Genomic DNA, 21173 nt, shown 5'->3' on the forward strand with positions numbered 1-21173 from the left:
GGTACAGGCTCTGGCAGAGAGCAAAACCCTGGCACAGGGAGGGGCAGGGGGATAAAAGTGGGGTTAACAACCTGCTGACTTTGCAAAGATAGAGTGGGGGCAGAGGAATTTTTTTATTTCCCCTCTCACAGGACAGTACATCTCAGCACATGATTCCCAGGGCTGTGTCCTGAAAGGCACGAGGTGTCCCAATGCCTTGACATGACAGCTCTTCTCTGTCTGATATAATGTGCTGAGGTGCTAAAGGAAACTTGATTCAGTGAAATATCTTACATATATCCCCAAAAACTATGTCACACGTTTTGTTTAAAAGAATCCCTTGTTAGTTAATGTCTGTATAAAGTCTTTCCTAGCAGTTTGCAAATTTATCTTATCTGCTGCAGTGATTCACTGAATTGCACTCCCTTTCTTGTAATCCCTTTTAAATATAAGTTTGATCATCTAATTGTTTACTTTTTAAAATCTTATTTTTATTACTCTTAGCACTTCATCATTTACCTTTAACATTGTGTAGATGGATGTCATTGTGCTATTTAATTTATATTTTATAGCAAATAATCATTGAAAATATTTATAAGTAAGTAGTTGCTAGTAGTTTTATCGATGACATCTGTATATTTAGTATAGCACATCCGATGTTTTTACTGTGATTTTTAATATGGAATTTTTAATTCTAAATTTTTCTTTTTATTTTTATAGCACAAGTTTATTCTGCTGGATTATGTGACTTCGAGTCTGACTGATTTTCTGGCGTGGTATCAAAACGTCTTAATTTTCATTTGATCCTCCAATGGGGATTGCCTTTCTGAACTGTTATTTTGCCTTTCAATCCAGCCCTTTAGTGCTTTTTTGCATGTCACTATTTGTGTGTAGAACTTGGTTCCCAAATATTCACTTAGGGCAGTATGCTATCTCATATTAAATCCTTCTCAAAGGCAAAAAATCTACTGTAATTTTTACTGAACGTAAGAACGGCCACATTGAGTCAGACCAATGGTCCACCTAGCCCAGTATCCTGTCTTCCAACAGTGGCCAGTGCTAGGTGCTTCAGAGGGAATGAACGGAACAGGCAGTCATTGAGTGATTCATCCCCTGTCATCCACTCCCATCTTTTGGCAGTCAGAGGCTAGGGACAACAGAACTTGGGGTTGCATCCCTAACTATGTTGGCTAATGGCCTAGCCTCCAGGAACTTAAATATAGTTCTTTTTTGAACCCAGTTATAGTTTTGGCCTTCACAACATAATGAACACACATCTACAACCCCAAGGTTGCTTGACAACCACAAGAATTGAAAAATCATGAATTATACACCCCTAAGTCATGAAATTAAAAAGCAAAAAAAAATCATATTCTTTTTATGTGCCTTTTTCCTCCTGAGTCTTTAGGGTGCCAGAGGTCCAGATGCACAAAAGTAGGAGTCTAAACCTCTGGCTGAATCTTGGCTTAGCCTCATACTTTGGTGGTTACTTCTCCCAAGCAATTCATATACCTAAGGCCTATCACTACACTACAAACTTATGTTAACTCAAGTTATGTCAGCATACAGTCACTGCGATTAGTATGTCATTTGTGCGTGTGCCTACTTGGCTCTTTGTGTCAGTGGTGAGTGTACTCACCAGGAGCTTTTGTATGGGTTCAGAGTGTGGTGCACCATCCATGGCTATGTATCAACCATCTGTCATAATTTGCTATCTCTCACCTTTGTCATCCTCTGGTCTAGGGGTAGCAAATTGTGATGGATGGTTGATGCCCTTTGCTACCCCTGGACCAGAAGATGACAAAGGTGAGAGATAGCAAATTATGACATGTACCTATCCATCAAAATGTGCTATCCTTTCACCAGTGAGAAAGGAAGTAACAAATTGTGACAGGACAGAAAAAGAACATCCATAGGTGTCAGTAACTGGTAGCAAAATCTGTCAGTAGTGGTTTTTGATATTATGCCCTGGCTTCTAGCAGGAGGCAATGATTTTCAAGCTGTGGGAGTCATCCCCTTAGTGAGGCACCCCCTACAGTGTGAAAAACTCTGTGCCCAATGGAAGACAGAAATCTTGGGTGGCATGTGACCCTGCATGCCTCCCCACTCATCACTTTGAGGGGGCACAAATATGCTTGCTAGCCCCATGTGCTAAAATGCTTAGTTACGACTCTGGCTGGGACTATTAACCTGAAATGGTGATTCTGATCCCAGCGGATCTACAGTATCATGGATTGAAGAGCTGAGACAATACTCCTGGTATATGTCTAGCCGTTGGGCTGTAGGCCAACTTTCTAGTCAGAGACTTTCAGGACTTTAATAATAGAAAAATTGCTTAGAAGAACACAGTTCTTTAAGTTTCAGAGTAACAGCCGTGTTAGTCTGTATTCGCAAAAAGAAACGGAGTACTTGTGGCACCTTAGAGACTAACCAATTTATTTGAGCATAAGCTTTCGTGAGCTACAGCTCACTTCATCGGATACAGTCTCTTTAAGTCTCTCCCGCTGCAAGCTCAAAGGCAGCATCTTAGGGAGCTGGCAGAGTTGTTTGACTACCAACTCCCACTGATGCCAAAACCAGTCAGGAACACTATTAATTTTTGTCACGTGTTGTAGTCTTGTCACGATAAAGCCCTAGTAATCATTATACTTACTGTCTTGTTTATGACCTATGCAGAGTATAATTAAGACAATGCATATTCACGAAATATGCAACTTCGTAGTGTCAGTGGTATAAAATATTTAGATTTCTGTACCTTCAGCCTTAGCACATGTATGTTAAAATATGAATGTAATATTAGTTTGTGACTATGACCAATGTCATTATAAACTATGTAATGAACTAGCCAACCTCCAGGCATCCTGCCCTGCACGGTTTCACTAAAGGGCTGTATTGGATTAATATGGTAGTTTGATGTCTCCATGCCAAAATACTTCCCTAAGTACTTCAGCCAGTGTGATGGGGTGAGTCTCTGGGGACAGGGCCTCCTTCTCATCTGCCCGCAGCGGGGCCATGAACTGGAGATGTCCACCTCCTCCACCAGCTCTGTTCCTTCCGGCCATCCACGCACTGGGCATCATGGGAGATAATGTCTCCGCTCCTCCCCCTTGGGGTGTGTGTGACGGGGGACAGACGGTTAAAAGTCTGGTATCCGCCCCCCCGGCCCCGTGGGGGAGCAGCCAGTCCTGGGTGAGTCTGTCTCCCACCAGTGTAGGCGTGGTGAGTCCTGGCTGAGCGTCAGCCACCCCTCGGGCTGGTGGTGGATGTCAGTCCTGCTAAGAGGTAGCGCCCCCTCCCCTTGTGTGAGCGCGGGGAGAGGGAGCCGGGCCATCCCGGCACCGCAGCTCCCCCCTCCCGCCGGGACCAGGGCTGGCTCAGGCTTAACGCGGCCGCGATAGGAAATCCCGGCTCGTACCCAGCACGACCCTCTAGAACTAGCTCGGTCTGTGCCCCGCCCCTTCCCCGGCTGTCTCTCGGATTGGCGGGCGGGTTGTGTACACACGGGGCCGCGCCAATGGGCGGATGGCGGCGCCTAACCTCACGCGGAGGGGTGGCCAATGGGAGAACGCAGTTGTCAGACGCCGCCAAGCTTGTGCGGGGGAGAGGGACACGGGCTCGGTGCGGCTGTGGAGCGAGCCGGAGAGTGGGCCGGGCTGGAGGCACGGTGAGCTGGGGTGGTTGGGACTCTGTGCGTCGAGGGTCGTTGGTTCTCGGTGCACCCTCTCAGGTGGCGCCGGCGCCAGCGGCAACGCAGAGACGGCCAGGGGGCGCCTCTCTCTCTCCTTGGGGCCGGGCGGAGCAGCTGCCAGGTGGCCGGCTAACTGCTACAGCAGCTGGCGAGGGAGGAGCCGTCGTCGGCTCCTTGTCTTGGCTCTGGTGCTGGCCAGGCCGAGCCCGCTCCGCCCCCGGGGCCTGTGGAGGCACGGGGCGGAAGAGCGCGCTGAGCTGCTGCGTAGGGGGCAGCCCCGCTCAGTCCCCGGCTGTGATGTCTCCCTCCCCGCCCCAACCGTGCACGGGGGCTAACCGCCGTATTGCCCTTCTCCCTGGGGGCCTGCCCGGCTCCCTGACGTGGGGCCACTGTCACGGGGATTCACCTCCCCGCCGAGAGCCCTGGAGACAGGCTCTGGTGTCTGACACCTGTGAGCCACGGTCCCCTTTCACTGCCTTAGCAAGGTGGCCCGCTGTGCTTGGCGTGCCCGGCACGCAGGCCTGTGTCTGGAGCTGGGTAGTGCCGTGTGACAGCCGCCCTGTCTGTCTCACTGGGGCTTCTCCGCCACTGCTTGAAACCTAGCTGGAGGTCATAGAAGTGGCCGCGTGTGTGTTGTAATTGGTATCTTCCCCAGTCTCCTCAGACCCGTCTCTTTCCCAGGGGTAAGTCTCTGGGGGAGGAGGGGTGGGTGAGGGGTGGCTCAGTAGCGTTCTGTATTTGGTCCTTCTAGCAGTGTGGCAGTTCGGTGTTTAATTCACTTTATAGCAAGGCTGTGTTCTCCCTGGCAGTTTAGTTCCTATCAGTTCCATTAAAAACAAAAAACAAAAAAACAAACCCTTAACAGCTAACTTCTGATGTGCAGCACAAAGTTAAGATGTTTGGCACTATAAATTTATGCAACACTCTGAAAAACGTTCTGGGCCACTTGTGGACCTGCGGCTGGTTTCTTATTTTTTTTTTTGTGGGGGATGGGTAGTCAAAAGGTGGGAAATGAGAGCAGAAAGAGTCCCATATTTCACATTTGAGGTCACTAGGAAGGCCCATAATTCTTCTTTTAAAGGCATAAGGGAGGTGAATATAGACTTTACGTTTCACAATGCAAACTTTAGTCAATAATCTAGAAATAATGCTGAAAATATAATGTAGAATCAGCAAACCACATATCTCCCCTCCCTCCCCCACCTTTACTTTGTGTATCTGTTTTTAACTTTATTGAAATCTTCAGTTGTACTGTTCATATTGATATCTGTTGTACTTGTGAGAAGGGGTTGGGAGATAATATTAAAGAGTGAGCTTCCATGGTCTCTTGCTATGCTTATTTGTTATATAGAATGGCAAAACCAGAGCCTGAATCCTATCTGGCAACTCTTATAAATGTTAAGCCAATTTAATAGAAACTTTTATAGAAATATAAAAGGGAGAGAGAAGCATTGATTACTGGGCTAGTCTTAACAATGTTGGAATTAAATGTTTTTTAAAGCATCTCAATTTTTTAATAGCAACTGGAGAATAATACTGTCCGTAAATGACCAGGTCATATATTATCTGTCCTGTCTATTAAAGAAATTTCAAACTATGAATTGGTTTGATGTATGGCTTGATTAAAATTTGTTTGTATGCCAGTATATACTTATGTGGTTAAAGTGAATTAAATCAGGTTAATCCCTTTTACATCAGTTTATGGCTGCTAATCCACTTGATCACATAGTAATATACTAATATTTTATATTGAAATCATGTCAGTTTTATGGGAATGGAAGTCACTGATGATTTATTGATACTGTTATGATACAAATGAGAAAATGTATTTTACAGTTCAGATATTTGTGTATATAAACACAGGTACTTGCAACTTCAGAAATATGTTGTTTAGAATATTGTATGTTCAGTGAAATACAGGAGCAGTGAAAGCGCCCTAAAAGTGTGGGCGGGCACAGATGCCCGAACTGTGGCCTCACCCACTCGTGCTACCCCTTCCCCCCCAAGGCCTCATCTCCTCATGCTGTCTCTTTCCCCCAAGGCACTGGCCCCGCTTGCTTCTCTCCACCCCTCCCCGTGGTGCTCACCCTTATGGCCAGTAAAAAGTCAGGGGGGCCATGGCCCTCCTCCCTCTCACCCCTGTTCCGGTGCCCCTGATGCAATATCTTGCGGAAGTTTTGATAGAGTTGGGAAAGGAAGAGAGAAATTAGATAACAGGAAAGAAAAGATGACAGGAGAGGTAGCTGCAAGAAAAATGTACTGAAATATATCCTCCTCCCAAGACAGTTTCTCTTGTTAAACGTGAAACATTATCTCTAAAAGAGACCTAGAATAATAGGTCAGGTGATTTAGGCCTACCCTAAAGAAAGAGGGGAAAACTGGGAATTAATTCTTAAAAGTGACTCCTATTTTGTTATTAGTGGGCACTGTCTTGTACAGACAAACTTCTGAGAGAAATCTTGTATTTTTCTGTAAAAACCCTTATGGTTCTCTTATAACTGTTTCCTGTGTGTGTGCAAAAATCATTGTTGTACTATAAAGAATGAAAAGGAGCAGTTTGACTCAAGTTAACCTTCAGTGGACACAGTTAACTTCATATAGCTACAGAAAGTAATTTAACATGAATAGATGTACTACTTGTCTGAGCCTTCTGTTCAACTGTTATCACTACTTGTTTGTTAAGGTGGGCAGTAATTCTCACTACATTATCTGGCATACTGTACACACTGGATCGCTTTGATGCAAACGGCTACCAGGAAGAACAGGACCAAATTATTTTTGAATTATGTATTTTTTACATAAAGCTGTAAAACTGATTGTTTTTGAGTAACATTCTTTAGATATTAAAGTGTAAATCTCTTCAATATGAGGAATAAAGTGTCACATTGACTTATTGCACCAGTTTTTCACTTTTAGAACCTTTAGTTCAAATCTAGTTTAGTCTGCATGTGAAATTAGTTCTGTCATCTCATTGTAGTCTTCAGTGAACCCTTTTTGTGGCAGGTTTGCAAAGAGAAAATTTGTAATGATTTGGTGTAATTGTTTGCTCAGCAAAAGCCCGTTGCTGAAAGTACTGCAAGTTCTGATCCAGGTGAGTTTAGTGTTGTGTGTAGAAGCTTGTTTGAGTTCAGGCTATGAAGTGTTATCTACCTCTAAGAGGTTAACCCAGACGGATCAGTTGGGGAAAAGTGCATAATATAGTAAGACAAATGGTGTTAATTTTCTAGAAGTACCTCATATTTTCCCACTTTGCGTGTTGGAAATAGGTGTATGTGAGAATCATATCCAGAACAGCATTTTTGTCCAGGTGCACAGTTAAGAGCTGACACAGAGTAGAACAGACAATATCTTTTCCAGTTTATTTCTGCTGCTTAAGCTATGAGAGCCTATTTACAGGAGCAGCAAAAGAACATGCATGACACCCTATGATGGTGAGCTGCATAAGTGAACCTTACAGTACAAAGCAAGTTTCTGGAGATGTGCACCAAATTCAAGAAGAGAAAATAGTGGTGTGATATAGCTGGGAAAAGAGAGCTGTTTATCCATGCTGCGTTTTATGGAAATCTTAATTGTGTGTCATCTTGAAGCAGAATGTGGCCTTTTAGCTGTAGCCTGTGTAGTTCAATTGGCAGGAGTTAACCATAGTTGTCTTATTCATACAATACTGCCTTAAAACAGTGTTCTTTGTTTTTCTTTAATGCTCTGCAATTCCATTAATTTGATTTGCTTTTTATATGTGCTTCTAGCTTTTTTTGTTGTACACTGTTTAGAGGAAAAATCTTATCCTACCAGCTAGTAGTAAAGTCCTACAAATGTAGTCAATAGAGAATAAGTGAGCAGATCTGTAGGTGGGTTAACAGTCTTACAGAGATTATCAACTTTGCTCCCTCTGGTCTGGTGCCAGGAAATGATAATGTGTTCTTGGACTTAGGTCTCAGACAAGGCTGGTGCAAAGCCAACAAGCTACCTAAATCCATCTTGCTTTCAAATACACCTATCCTAAAGTTTACGTAAGTAATTAAATGAAAATAAACTAAAGTACATTGGGGGTTACTGTAAGAAAATTAAATCCACGTTGATACTTCGTTTAAATTGTTCTTAAGGGGGTCTCAAAAGCAAGCAATTTGTGTTCTGCAATCCCATGAAAAGGTGGTGTGTATTATGGCATGGCAATTTTATAGTGCTGAACTTCTTTAGACTTGCAGTATTGGTAGCTGTTCTACATTTTTATGGCTGTATCCATTAGTAAGAGTGGAATAAGAACTGAACTTCATCTTTAAAAACGCACAGGACAGCTATGTTGGAAGAAGATAAAACAATGAAAGCTCACTTAGCACTGCCTCATTCCATAATTTTTGCTGAAATATCAGTTTCTGGCTACTTGTAGTCGGTTGATGATCAGTCAAATCATTTTCAGCTACTTCAAATTCAGGATTATATACCCCTTCCACTATTACAGATACAGAACTTTAGCAAGAAGTACAATCTAAGAAAATGAAACTAAACACTTATCTCAATTCATGTTACAAGATCAGTACATAAATATCTAATGACCCTTGGTTTTGGGCCAGCTTCTACTTTGGTGCAAAGCTTTCTAATAGGGCATCTTTTAATTCTTGTGAGATAAGTGTAGCTCTTCAATGAAAAAGGGATGGAACTAACTTTCATTTGGTCAAATAGAGAGTTAGCTATTGGTAATAAGAAGCTCTCGGACTTTAAGAACACACTTCATAGAAGAAATGTTCACCATGACAGTTCTGAGTTTAGAGCTTGCTGAAATTAGTTCTGAAATCTTTCCTAATTAACTACCATTTAATAAAGAAAATGAATTCAAAAGGTACTGTGTGTGCCTGTAATAAGAGTGACTGAAAGCAAGTATGCCAGCTGTCAAGGGCCACCTGTTAGTATAGTGACTGAACCATCCCCAATTTAAACATGTCATTATTAGGGCCAGCCTGTTCTGTGCAGAAACTTGCTAATTACTATAGACTGTCAGTTAACTACTGAAACTGACTTTCAAAGTAGATTTCTGCTTCTGCTAGTTGGTGACCTAGTTCTGTAGAACAATTTAGTGTTTGCTACCAAGTAAATGCTATAACAACTACTCAGCATTTAGTATTGAGTATCATAGTAGGGATTCAAACCAAGTTAGCAAAGACTATTTTTAATCACTATACAAGATATACAAAAGTTGATGGGTTGTTCTTAAATACCAAGAATTAGAATTCTTTTTGTTGGAGAGTATACACTGCACACGGAAATCGCTTAGGCCTTGCCCATGAAACCTTTTATACATTTGAGTAGTCTCACTAGCTCCAGTTCAATCATTTTTTGTATATACATGTTGGTAGGAGTGGGGCCTTAAATAAGAGTGTGGGTATCCTCCAGTAACGATAGTAATACCTGTAAATTCCCATGTGTTATCTTAATCAGATGAATTTATAAACTAGTGAATGAAATTTCTGTCATGATGTTTTAAAGCTGTGACCATATGAAATAATTTCTTTATATCCTTATTTTTCCATGTGAGCAGTTACTGTAGGTACCAGGAGAATCCTAACTGAACACTCATAGGTGGGGTTGGGGTCCTAATGATTGAGTGGAGGGAAGTCTGGCCCATACTATGAGGGGAAAAATGAAGAATGCTCTGCTAGTAGTTGTGTTTTAGTGTACTCTCTTCTGCTTATGTGACAGTTTACAAAAGGAACCTCACAGTCTCTCAAAGTTTTTTTTTTAACATCAGGTCATAGGAATTGGTGGACTTGAATGTAAGTTTTGTAGAACTGCCTTTGCATGTCACTTTTCTTTCAGTGTTATGTCCTATCTCAGATTGCAGGTGGCTCCTTAATTTGAACAGTAGGCTCCAACTTTGGCACTGAACCCCCCCCCCCCCCCAAAATCCCAGATATCCTATGCAATTCACTTGCTACGTAACAGAGAGAGATACAGTACATTTCTCATGGTACTGCTCCAGTTACTCCTTTATTTTATAGAGAAAAAATGTATATTTCTCCTTGAGTCTCCACAGATCTCGACTTTTGGGCTCCTTTAGTTTACCATGTGATTCAATTAGGTCAGTCTGTTTCTAGGAATTTTGGGTATGCTCCCTTTTTCTGACCAGCACAGCTCTTTTAATTAATATTTTTATCATTGCAGAATTCAGGTTTATCAAATTTTCTATGTTAAAAATGGTGACTGTACATCTTCCAAGATGAAAGGGAGTTGTCTCACTTGGTGTCTCATGCTCTCCACAGTCCAGTCTGCCCCTCCTTCATCTAGGGTCGTTACCTGGGACCTGCCAGCTGCACACTTCCTAACAGGTACAGGGCAGATGCATCCACCTCCATGGAATGTGGGGCTAGCTGCAGTGGAGGTGTATGTGTGAGCCTTCTTTCTCCAAGCTCTGTCCGACCCTAGTTTGCCCCTTTTACTCTGGAGTGTTTGAGCATGTTGCTTCAGGGGATGAATTCTTTCTCCTATTCCCTCAGCATAGTCCTTCCTCTCTTATATGGCTCAGCAGTTCTAAAACACTAGTGCTCACATTTTCCTTCTCCTTGAAGTGTCTGGTTGAGCAGTTTTTCCTTCTGTTTTCCCAGAGGCTGTTCCAGCAGACCCCTCAATTTCTCCTCCTCATTTATTTGGTCAAAGCAGGTTTGGGGTGTGTGATAGGGTGCTGGCTACGGAAATCTGAGCTAGGACTCTGTCATGCCAGCTCCAATCAAGAAAGGGGAATTGGAGCTGGCTAAGTAAGCCCAGGCCTGATTGGCAAACGGAACCACTGCTGACCTCATTAGTGAGGGGCTACATAAAGGCTGGCAGGAAAGAAACCAGGGAGGAGAAGGTAAGGGAGGAGCCAGAGAATTAGAGGGAATGGTAGCTCTTCTCTGCTGGCTGTGGGAGCTAGTAGTCCCTGTGGCTCTACTACTGTTTGTAGCTAGAAGGTGGTGGGAAAATATACTGTAAATAAAGAGCACAGCTGATTGCACCAACACAGAGGTCTCTTGCTGGTTTGTGGGCATAGAAGGGACAGAAGCGAGGAGGACATGGCAGCGCCTTGCTACAGGGTGACTAGTTCACCTATAGTAAAGAAAAAGGGATAGTACTACTAGTTTAAAAAAACCAGAACAGAAAACTTATGTACCCCAATAAACAAATAATTCCCTAAAGTACATTAATAAATGCAGGGAAGAAGGAAAATGGCTTACTTGTAAATCAGCTTCTCTGAAAATATTCAGTGTTTTAGTGATCCTGTGTTTGTGTGTGTATGTGCAAGCATCCAAACAAAACTATTTTTGGTTTTAAAATCTTAAATTTTTGGTTTTGTCCTTTTTGAATGGGTTTATTTCCTGAGGTGCTTTGCCCCCCATTCAGTCAAAGGAACTGACTAGAATATTTGGAGGGCCTATGTATATCTGTCCCCTGCAGAGAGGTGAGGGGGTGCTAGGCTTGTACTCTACACTGTTTCCCTAGAGGTCCAGTTGAAAATATCTGAACTGGAAGTTCTGCTAGTCTCACCCTAGGAAGCCAAGATCCCAGAATGAGAATTGTCTGATAGATTCAGAGAAGCAGAGGAGTAGTCCAGTGTGCTTAGTCTGACCCTATAGTTCTGCCCCCACTCAGTATGCTAAGCATACTGTTTTACCCCTTGTTGACTGATTTCTCACATCCACACCCCATTGCTGGTTCTAGCTTGCCAAAGGCTAAACCTTTAAGACTGTTCCTGTATTTTTCTGTTTATGGTGACAATGCTGTTTAATGTATTCATCAGCTCCTAGCACTGCTGCATTTGTATAGTGTAAGATTGGCAACAGGACAAGGGTTAGTGGAGTTATATTCGTTAGTGGAATTACTGGGTGGGGAAAGCAGAGAAAGGTCCTAGTACCTGCAGTCCCTCATATCCAGCCATCTGTTGAAATGATTTCACACGGAAGTTTATTTTGAGACTTAAACACTCATTTGTTCCATTTTTATTTTAAAATAGATATTGGCCTCTGTGATAGCCATCTATGTTGGTTTTGTTTCATATTCTATCTTATTTATTAAACACATTCTTAACTTTTTATGATCATTTATTTAAGGAGCTTTATTAAAGAAAGGTAGCAAACAAAAATATCATAGAAATATTTTATACACTTGGAACGTTATAAAAAAATAGAACAGAAACAAAGTAACATATCTGTAATATGTACAAACAATAAATTCAAAGTCTGTTCAAATTATCTTTAATAGAACCTATTATCAAATACATGGGTAATTTGTTGCATCACATAAGAGGATCACAGAATAATTAATAGAAATTCCAAAGTAAGAAGTCCCCACTTTTTGTTTGCTAACAAATTTTAATTTCTGTTTCTGTAATACCAAATCTTCATTTTTTAAACTGTATAATTTGATTACTGATCAGTAATATTTTCAACAGAGGCTTTGTTTTTACAAAATCTGAGAATAACGTCTAATAGGAATTGGATACTAAAATGTATTTGTAAGATTTGTAGAAACAAGATGGCAATACACTTATTCCTGTGGAAGAAAAAATTCTGGTGAACACTTGGAGCAATTAAGAACCTGGTCTGAAAACCGAGACACAGTTTAGTAGCATATGTGCAACAGGTGGTCTAATCCATTTTGCCACTATGCATAAATTAGTAGCTTTAAAACTGAGCTTGTACTGATTAATCAAGGAACCTTTCTGTTACCCGGCAGCCTTATGAAACCTAATCTTGTTCTACACTGCGCTGAACCCTAACATTAATTCTAGGGATAGATGTACATATAATTTATTCTGTCTTTCAAAATGAATACGTGCACTGTATAGGTCAATTTTCCATATAACTAGGAGCAGCTCAACAATATCTTCAGAAAGGAAGAGTGGCACATGGAGTGTAAAATAATTTTTACATTGCAGTAAACATAAGATCTACTAGCTGCCTCACTTAAATAGATTGTTAGGAATGGATTTTTTTTCTGTGATTAAAAAAAATAAAATACAAATTTTTTTTAGTTTACCCACATGATCATGTCCAAATACCATCTAATGAAATACAGTAAACGTGATGGCTTAAATTCTAAAAAAGCTATCCAACAACTAGAGGGCCCAGTTGCATTATTTTGTTGTCTTGTGTGACAGTTAGTATAATACTGGCATAATAACAGCACTGATGCTTGGAAGACTTGCAGTATGTGGGAGGTGATGGGTGGTATTTAGGAGCACAGCGGGATTCATCTGTTGGTGCTTATTTGTTTTGGAGGTAAAGTGTCTTGAGGTGCCAATGAAAAAAATTGGGAGAGAAAGAAATTAAAACTGAAGTTTGCTTAAACATGGATATAGGAATGAAATAGTCTGTTTTCCAGTGTAAGAGGCTCTCTTTAGTTTCCGGAGGTTTTTGTTTAATAGACTTGTTTACCAGAAACTTATTATGCTATTGTGTAAAAATGAGTCTTTAGAACAATCAACTTTAAGGGCAAATCAATTTCTGGAGAACTAAATATTGTTCTGCAGAAAAACACATTCTGTAACTTGTGTTGTCTGTTTCCAATAAATGAATTATATGTCAAAGCTCTAATATGAATGAAATTTTAGAATAGATTAGTCTTTTTAAGCTGCAGAGAAGATTGGGTTAGGTTGTGGGTTTTTTTTTAATCTATCTCACTGGATAAATCAGAATTGGACGTAGCTATCTTTTAACTAAATTAATAATTTTTTGGATTTTGAATGTGTTCCGTGTTTGTGATCATAACTGGACTTTGTTGCCCTGGTATTCCTATTGCTTAGTGTATTGTTCAGCTGTCGACTTGCTTTAACGAGAGCAGTGAGGTAAATTGTGTGTAACCACAAGGTGAACAAATTGTGGTGGTTGTTTTTTTTTTTTTTTTTTAGAAAGAAAAGCTTTACATTCTGGAGAAAGATACTTAATCTATGAGGCACGTTTTCCATGCCATAGGACTGGGCCTCCAAATCCATCTTTGTATAATTTCATCAGAAACCCCGTGAGAGAACAAAGTCAAGTTTTGCATTTTGCTATCTGTTCGATGCAAGCTGTCAAGTAGTAACTGGGAATAAGAAAGAATCTACATTTTGAGACCATCTGCATGGGTTCTTTTGTCTGAAACTGACAAGAGGTCATGGCAGATGGTGAGATCACAAAGTTTGGCTTCTTGAGCTTGACAGAATGTGTTCATAAAGCTGGAAGAATACCAACTGTTTTTACTGGCATAGAGGTTGGTAACAAGACTGTAGTAGAGGTTTTTTGGATAAAATCTCCTGGATCACTAAATTTGATACAACTTAATCTTTGAGAAATTATCAGTAGTTCATTTCACTAATAAAATTATCTCTAAGCAGACTAAATATGCTTGGCAATTGTATCCCTTTGTAGCCTTATGTATATCAGATCAGAAAGACTTTTGAATTTCACAGAAAGCAGGTTGCCCATCAAATACAGAAATATTTCACTTGAGGTGAAAGCACATCCATCCATCTCCCTTGCATAGGATCCAAGACTTTGTACTTGGAATAGCAGGGGTAAGGGGTCGATGGTGGGGCTGAAACAGGGATTAGGAAGAGAACGGGCACTTCCATCCCAAATTTTAACACATGATGTAGGAATACAGTACAATCTCTCCATTACTGTGGTTGTAGCCTGATGGCTACAGCCTCTCCATACTTTATGCAGGAGTCATTTGGAATCATTGTACCTTCACAGTCACAGATCCAGTAGTTCCACCTCCACACTGTCACCAATGATATTCTCTGTATTGTCCTATGAGGCCTTTGCAGAGCCCCCACTTCGCACACTGCAAAGTGTATAGAGGTGCTCTGACATGGCAGTTTTGTTTTTATGTATGCAGCCATCCCCTTCCCCCCCGCCCCTCCCCCAAAACAACATATATCTAATACAAGTTCATGGTTCAGAGGACTTTGGATAGATCCTTTGCCCTTGGGTTGAAATTTATCCCTGATTAAGTTATTGAATTTTAAATTTGAATTTCGTACAGACTCCAAACATATAGGAATAAAATGTATGAAAGATATCCGCATTAGTTCCTAGTTTAGTAGACCCACTTATTTACCCATCATCTTTAGTTATGAAGTGAACTTAGTAACGTTTTTGCAATGTTTGTTTCTAAATCTTCTCATAATTTGAGCTGTGATTTTAAAATTTAATATGCCAGCATTCTGAATTGTTGATTGTAAGGAACTATCACTGATCAGCAAACATTTTTGGTTTCAAAAATTTTGTGCTAAACTGATCATATTAAATGCTGTTTGTGTTCTGTTACATCACCACAAAGGTTGTTTTCCTTTTATTTACAAAGTTAATGGTCTCTATTAGAGGACTAGTGGTTGTGTTGCTATTTTGGCAGGAAATCTGAATTGGAGTCATTACTGATATTCGATGATTCCCGATATCAAATCAAATCTGAGATTTCCCTTACTTTAAAATGAAGCACTTAGAGAATCGATCTATGTATATACCTATTCCTTTTCCTGAGTTCCTTATATTGTTTAAGCCAAGTAACTTTTAAAAATCTAGCTTTAGTTTTCATCATTTATACTGATTACTCATTGCTTTTCTCTCAACTTGGGCAGTGAAAATAGACTAGTTTATTTTTGTTGCTTTCAGTTCCTGGATTTGATGCACTAGCACATGGCTGCAGCATTTGTGTTGCAGATACTACAAGGGAGTGTTTATTTGTTAAACAGGGCTTTGGAGCTCTGCTCCAGCTCCAGGCAAAAACCTGCAGCTCCACAGCTCCGGAGCTGCTCCACACTCCAGCTCCGGGCTCTGCTCCAAAGCCCGGGTATTAAATGGCAAAAAAACTTCATTAATGCAGAGTTAAAGTTGCCTGGTGATAGCTTGTTCCCTTTAAGAACATTGAATTCAGCAAAATTCTAAAAATGAGGAAGTACAGAGTTAAGGTAAATGCCCATACAACCTTAACTGTGCCCTCCTGGAGCTGGCAATAGCCTTTGGGAATTATTTGCATGCTCTCAGCTGCATTCACAGAGTTAGGTGTAGCTGTATTGAATGGTGGAGGAATAAACTGGGGCAGCTTGGAAGACCTTTGATTGTGATAAGAGGTGATCCAGGATTTGCCTGAAGAACGTCATAGAACTATGATGATTGTAATATGAGGAAATCTGGATCTGAGTGTGTCCCCGTCTCCTGTGGTGTGTGCTATCAAAGCAAAGATGTGCACATGTATCTTGAGGTTCCAGGGTGCATCATTTCAATGCAAAATTGGATAGATAGTGCTAGTACCAAGGCACTGGGATCTTCTTGCCATGAATATTGGCAGTAGTGAGGTGGAATATGAGAGCAGTCTGTGGATTTAGTGTTGGGTAGGGGAAAGTATAGGTTCAGGTGATATCCTGTGTGCAAGTGTCATGGGGTTGTAAAACAATATAAAGTAGTTAAATTGTATGAGTGTGGTATTCTGTTGGGGGAGTAGACTCTGTCTGAGCATAGAGCAAGTGCAAGTAATGCCTGGCCATTACAGTGAAAAGGCAGTGTGTGAACTATGTGTGGTATAGATGTTCTGCGGAATTGCTCAAAGAGGGCAGAGTTAAGGTTGTATGGACATTTACCCTAACTCTGTATTTCCTGGTTTACAGAATCCTGAGTTTTGCCAAACTGGACGTTCTGGAAGAGTCTGAGCTATCATTGAGCAACCTTAACTCTATCTTAACAAATGTTTTTTGCCATTTAATTTCCTAGTTTTTTAAAGAGAAACGTGTGTTGGTGGGAGTCAAAGGTCATTTTTGCAGTTGTACTTCTTTCCTAGGTTTGCAGTTGATATGTTACAGTGGCTAGGTAATAATCAAAAGACCTAGTTTTTATATAGTGCTTTTCATCAGTAAATCTCAAAGAATTGTACATCATCCCCATTTTACAGAAGTAAAACTGAGGCAAATAGAGGTGATGTGACTTGCCCAACCAGTGGCATAGCTAAGAATAGTCCCAGTCCAGGGGTCATTCCACTAAGCCATACAGTTGCTGTGTGATTCCTGAATGCTCCTTTCCTCCCCCTTTACTTTTTGTGATAATAGAATGGGGATATGATCGTGCTTTTGAAATGTTTGCAATATACAGTTGCTAAGAGGGCCAGTGAGAGAAATCTCATCCATGGTCTGTGTGTGTCCCAAAACTTGACAGTTTTTTATTACATGGTGATTACAGTCTTTTTAAGCATGAGCGAGAAGACTGGTATATGTCTCCCTTTACCCCTTGCCCCACAATTCCCCGAAACATGTACCCCACCCCCACCAAAATTTCCAGCTCCCCCTCTCATTCTATTAAGCCGTTAGTTTGCTCTGTAGAAGCCATTGACATGGAAGTTGTTGTTCTTTGCTGTCTACTTTGCTATATGTGTATGCTGCTACATACACATCACAGGCAGCAGCTTACTGGAGGGCTACATGCTATCTTGGTTATGTAGCCTGAGCTGAGCCCATCATTCCCAGTACCCACCCCCAGCTTGGACTGCTGCCTCTGCTTCAGCCAGGCTTCCCAAGCCATGCCCACTGTCCACCCAGTCTGCTGCTCCTCCACACAAAGCCCCTTCTCCACACACAGTGGCCAGGACCCACACAACATGCAAGGTTGGTGTACATATTAGCTATTCATTTTCTGAATTACAGATGTTTAATTTTTTGTTATCATCAGGTCCTTTCTCCCCCCAAGATCCCAGCTCATATGGAGGAGCAGGGAGAGGGGCTTCACATACCCCAGGAGAGCAAGGTGCCCCAGATACCAAGAAACACAAGGCGCAGAGCTCAGAACCCTGTAGAGGGAGGGGTAGGGCTCCCCCAGATCCCAGCACACGCAGAAGGGGATAATTCAGGGCTGACCAGCCTTCTATAAACCCCTAACTTCATCTGCCCCTCACATTCTCCCACCACTTCCCTAATCCCTATCCCCCTCCCCCTACCAACCATTCCCATTTATCTCCCTCTCCCTAATACCCCAACCCCACCTACTCATAGATACATAAATTCCATGGCCAGAAGGGACCATTGTGATCCTGTAGTCTGATCTCCTGAGTAACCCAGGCCATAGCACTTTCTCAAAATAATTCCTAGACCAGCAGTTCTCAACCAGGGGTCTGGGGGCCCCTGGCGGGGCCATGAGCAGGTCTCAGAGGGTCCAATAAGCAGTGCTGATGTTAGACTCTCCGGGGCCCAGGGCAGAAAGCCAAAGCCATGCCGTGCAGTGCTGAAACCTGGGGCCCAGAGCGCCATCACCCAAGGCTGAAGCCAAAACCTGAGCAACTTAGCTGCACGGGGCCCCCTGTGGCATGGGACCCCAGGTAATTGCCCTGCTTGCTACCCCTTAACACCGGGCTCTGGCTTTTATATGCGGAAAAACAGTTGTGGCTGTTCAAATTCTAGTTCAAATTCAAACAGTTCAAATTCCAGCATTGAATCATGTTGTACCTTTTTTCTGCTAGATTGAAGAGCTCATTATTAAATAATTATAGACTGTAATCAAGTCACCACTTAACCTTCTGTATTAAGGCAAATAGATTGAACTCTTGGAGTCTGTCGTCATAAGGCGTGTTTTCTAATCCTTTAATCATTCTTGTGGCTCTTCTGAGTCCTCTCCAATTTATCAACATCCTCCTTGACGGTATTTCAGCAGTAGTCACACCAGTGCCAAATACAGAGGTAAAATAACATATCTGCTCCTCCTTGAGATTCCCCTGTTTGTGTGTCCCAGGATTGTATTAGCTCTTTTGGCCGCAGTATCACGCTGGGAGCTCGTGGCCAGCTGATTATTCACCACAACCCCCAAATCTCTTTCAGAATCACTGCTTCCAACAGTAGATTGCCCCATCGTGTGAGTATGGCCTACATTCTTTGTTCCAAGATGCATATGTTTACATTTAGCCATATTAAAATGCATATTGTTGCTTGCACCCTTGTTTACCAAGAGATCCAGATGGCTTTGAATCAGTGACCTGTCCTCTTCATTATTTATCACTCCTCCAAATGTTGTCATTCGCAGACTTTATCAGTGATGATTTTGTGTTTTCTTCCAGGTCATTGATAACAATGTTAAATAGTGAGGGCCAAGAACTGATCCCTGCAGGACCCAACTGGAAACACACCCACTCTATGATGATTTCCCATTGACGGTTATATTTTGAGACCTATCCATTAGCCAACTTTTAATCCATTTAATGTATGTTATGTTAATTCTATATCGTTCTAGGGTGTTTGTGTTTTTGTTTTGTTTTTTAATCCATTATCTTGCCTGGGATCCATGTCAGCCTGACAGGCCTGTAATTACCTGGATCATCCTGTTTACCCTTTTCAAATGTTGGCATGTTAGCTTTCTACCAGTCTTCTGGAGCTTTCTTTAGCACTCCAAGATTTTTAAAAATCAGCATGAATGGTCCAGTGAGCTCCTCAACCAGCTCTTTATAAACTCTTGGTTGCAAGTTATTTGGGTGTGCTGATTTAAAAATGTCTAACTTCAGTAGCCTCTGTTTTGTATCCTCTAGAGATACTAGTGGAATGGAAATAGTGTTATCACCATATGGTGAGACTATATCATCTGTTTGGTTTTTTTTGCCAAATACAGAGCAGAAATATTTATTTAACATGTTTGCCTTTTCTGGATTATTATTGATAATGCTACCATTGCTATCTTGTATTGGACATGTCAGAATTCTTTTTGTTCTGAATATATTTGAAAAACTTCTCATTCTCCTTAACTCTGCTCTCCTCATGTCCTTTGACTTCCCATATCAATTTTCTACAATTCCTAACTTCTGGCTTCTATATTACTATCAACTTCCCCTTTCTTCCATTTGTTATACATTATTTTAAAAAATTTTTAAAGCTGTCTTCACTTCCCCCTCTAAACCAGGTATGTTTTTTAACCATTATGGCTGCCTTCCTTAGTTGTGGGATTATGGCTTTTTTTTTTTTTGGCCTCTAGAAAGATGTTTTTAAATGATTCTCAATTTATCATTCACATTTCTTTATTAAATTCTTCCTTCCAATTGATTTCGCTGATAATTATTTTGAATTGGCTCTATTAAAGCACCAACTATATATAATTACCAGTCTGGACTTCATTCTGCTTGCGCATAATAAATGTGAGGAGTACTCTTGCGCTCCTAATCACCCATCCCCTCCCAGTGAGTATTTGAATGTGTAATTTATTTTCTTTTCAAAAATAGTTTCAATTCATTCTGAATATTCTGCTGTACTCACATTATGGTCCTTTAAAAACACAACCCACCGTACCTGCCTCCAAAAAAATCTTGACAGAGGCAGATTTTTACAGTTCATTCTCAGATTTCTGCCCAGGATGGTTTCAAACTTCAAAGTTGCTCATATTTGTGAAACTTAAACAAAAATAAAGTATTTCATTGTTTTCTCCTGGTGGCTGTATCTTGGGAACCACTTGCTCAAATGACCCCACGTTTGGATCACTAACCCTACCATACACTCCAATAAGGCACAGAAGATTTCAAAACAATCTGTATAAGCGCACAGGTTTTAAAGCCTGAAGAAGTGTCATCCTTTAAACAGGAAGGGGTTCCCAACCTTAGCTAAAGCGGAGCTGGAATGCCATTATGTGTATGAAATTAGAGGGAGAATGGAGGAGAGGGGCTCTGCACATCCATCAGTAGCATAGCATACTCAGAAGTGTAAAGTGGCACATTCATCTCAATGAGATGTTCTCATCTGAAAGAGAATACCCCATGGAACTAAAGGCAGCCTGAAATTAGAGCTCTAAAATGTGTGAACTGCTCCACATCAGTGGATCTCACTCACATGGGGGAGGAGGGGAGAGAGAGACACCCCCAGAAAGCCAATCCTCCCAACCTGGCTCACAGGGGGTCCTGGGGTTTGGGGTCAGTCCCACATAGATGGGCAGGGTCCCCAAGATCCTGGTGAACACACAGTGGGGCAGAGAGTGGGCTTCAGACACCCGAGAAGTGCAAGCCTCTTCCAGAACCTGGCTCACATGACTGGGCTGGGGGCTGTGGGGAAAAGCTGATTAGATACCCTGCTCATCTGTGGCAATCTCAGAGCGTGGTAGACACATGTTGTAGGGAGATAGGCACAAGAACACCCCCCCCCCCGAAATCTGTCTCACATCGGGGGCTGGGAAGGGAATTACACCCCGGTAGATGAGCTGGAGGCTCCCGGATTGTGGCACACAGGAGGGGAATGTGGGTTGACAGGTGCCCCTGCCCCGTTCTCCTCCCCATATCCCACCAATTCCTTCCCACTGCCCCATGTCACCATCCCCTCCCCATCACCTCATTCCCCAACTCCCTTCCCCCCCCCCTCACCCATCCTTCCACCCAGTCACCCACTCCACCAAGCAAAACTATATTTGCTTGTATAGTTTTTCTTTTCAAAAAGTAGTTCCAGTGCCTTCTGAATACTCATCTGCTATTCAGATTAAATTTCCCTAAAATAAATTAATTTAAAAAAACAGCCATTTGGCAGAGTCAGATTGGAGCATTATGCCTGCTTTTT

General features: G+C 41.7%; 1 protein-coding gene across 9 annotated transcripts in view; it reads left to right on the forward strand.

Moving 5' to 3' along the window:
* Nucleotides 1-3218: 3218 nt before the first annotated feature.
* Nucleotides 3219-21173, forward strand: part of TFDP2 (transcription factor Dp-2) — a 165833-nt gene continuing 147878 nt past the window's right edge. For 5 of the 9 annotated variants that reach the window (XM_075132203.1, XM_048863675.2, XM_075132201.1 and 2 more), the window contains exon 1: nt 3565-3643. The gene's annotated coding sequence lies outside the window, so the exon portion shown is untranslated. Of the gene's footprint in view, nt 3262-3546; nt 3644-4244; nt 4351-21173 lie in introns of those variants that run through there. The other 4 variants (XM_075132200.1, XM_048863680.2, XM_048863679.2 and 1 more) reach the window with 4 other exon arrangements.

Source organism: Caretta caretta, chromosome 9, assembly GCF_965140235.1.
Source record: "Caretta caretta isolate rCarCar2 chromosome 9, rCarCar1.hap1, whole genome shotgun sequence".
In the NCBI taxonomy this organism is placed as follows: Eukaryota; Metazoa; Chordata; order Testudines; family Cheloniidae; genus Caretta; species Caretta caretta.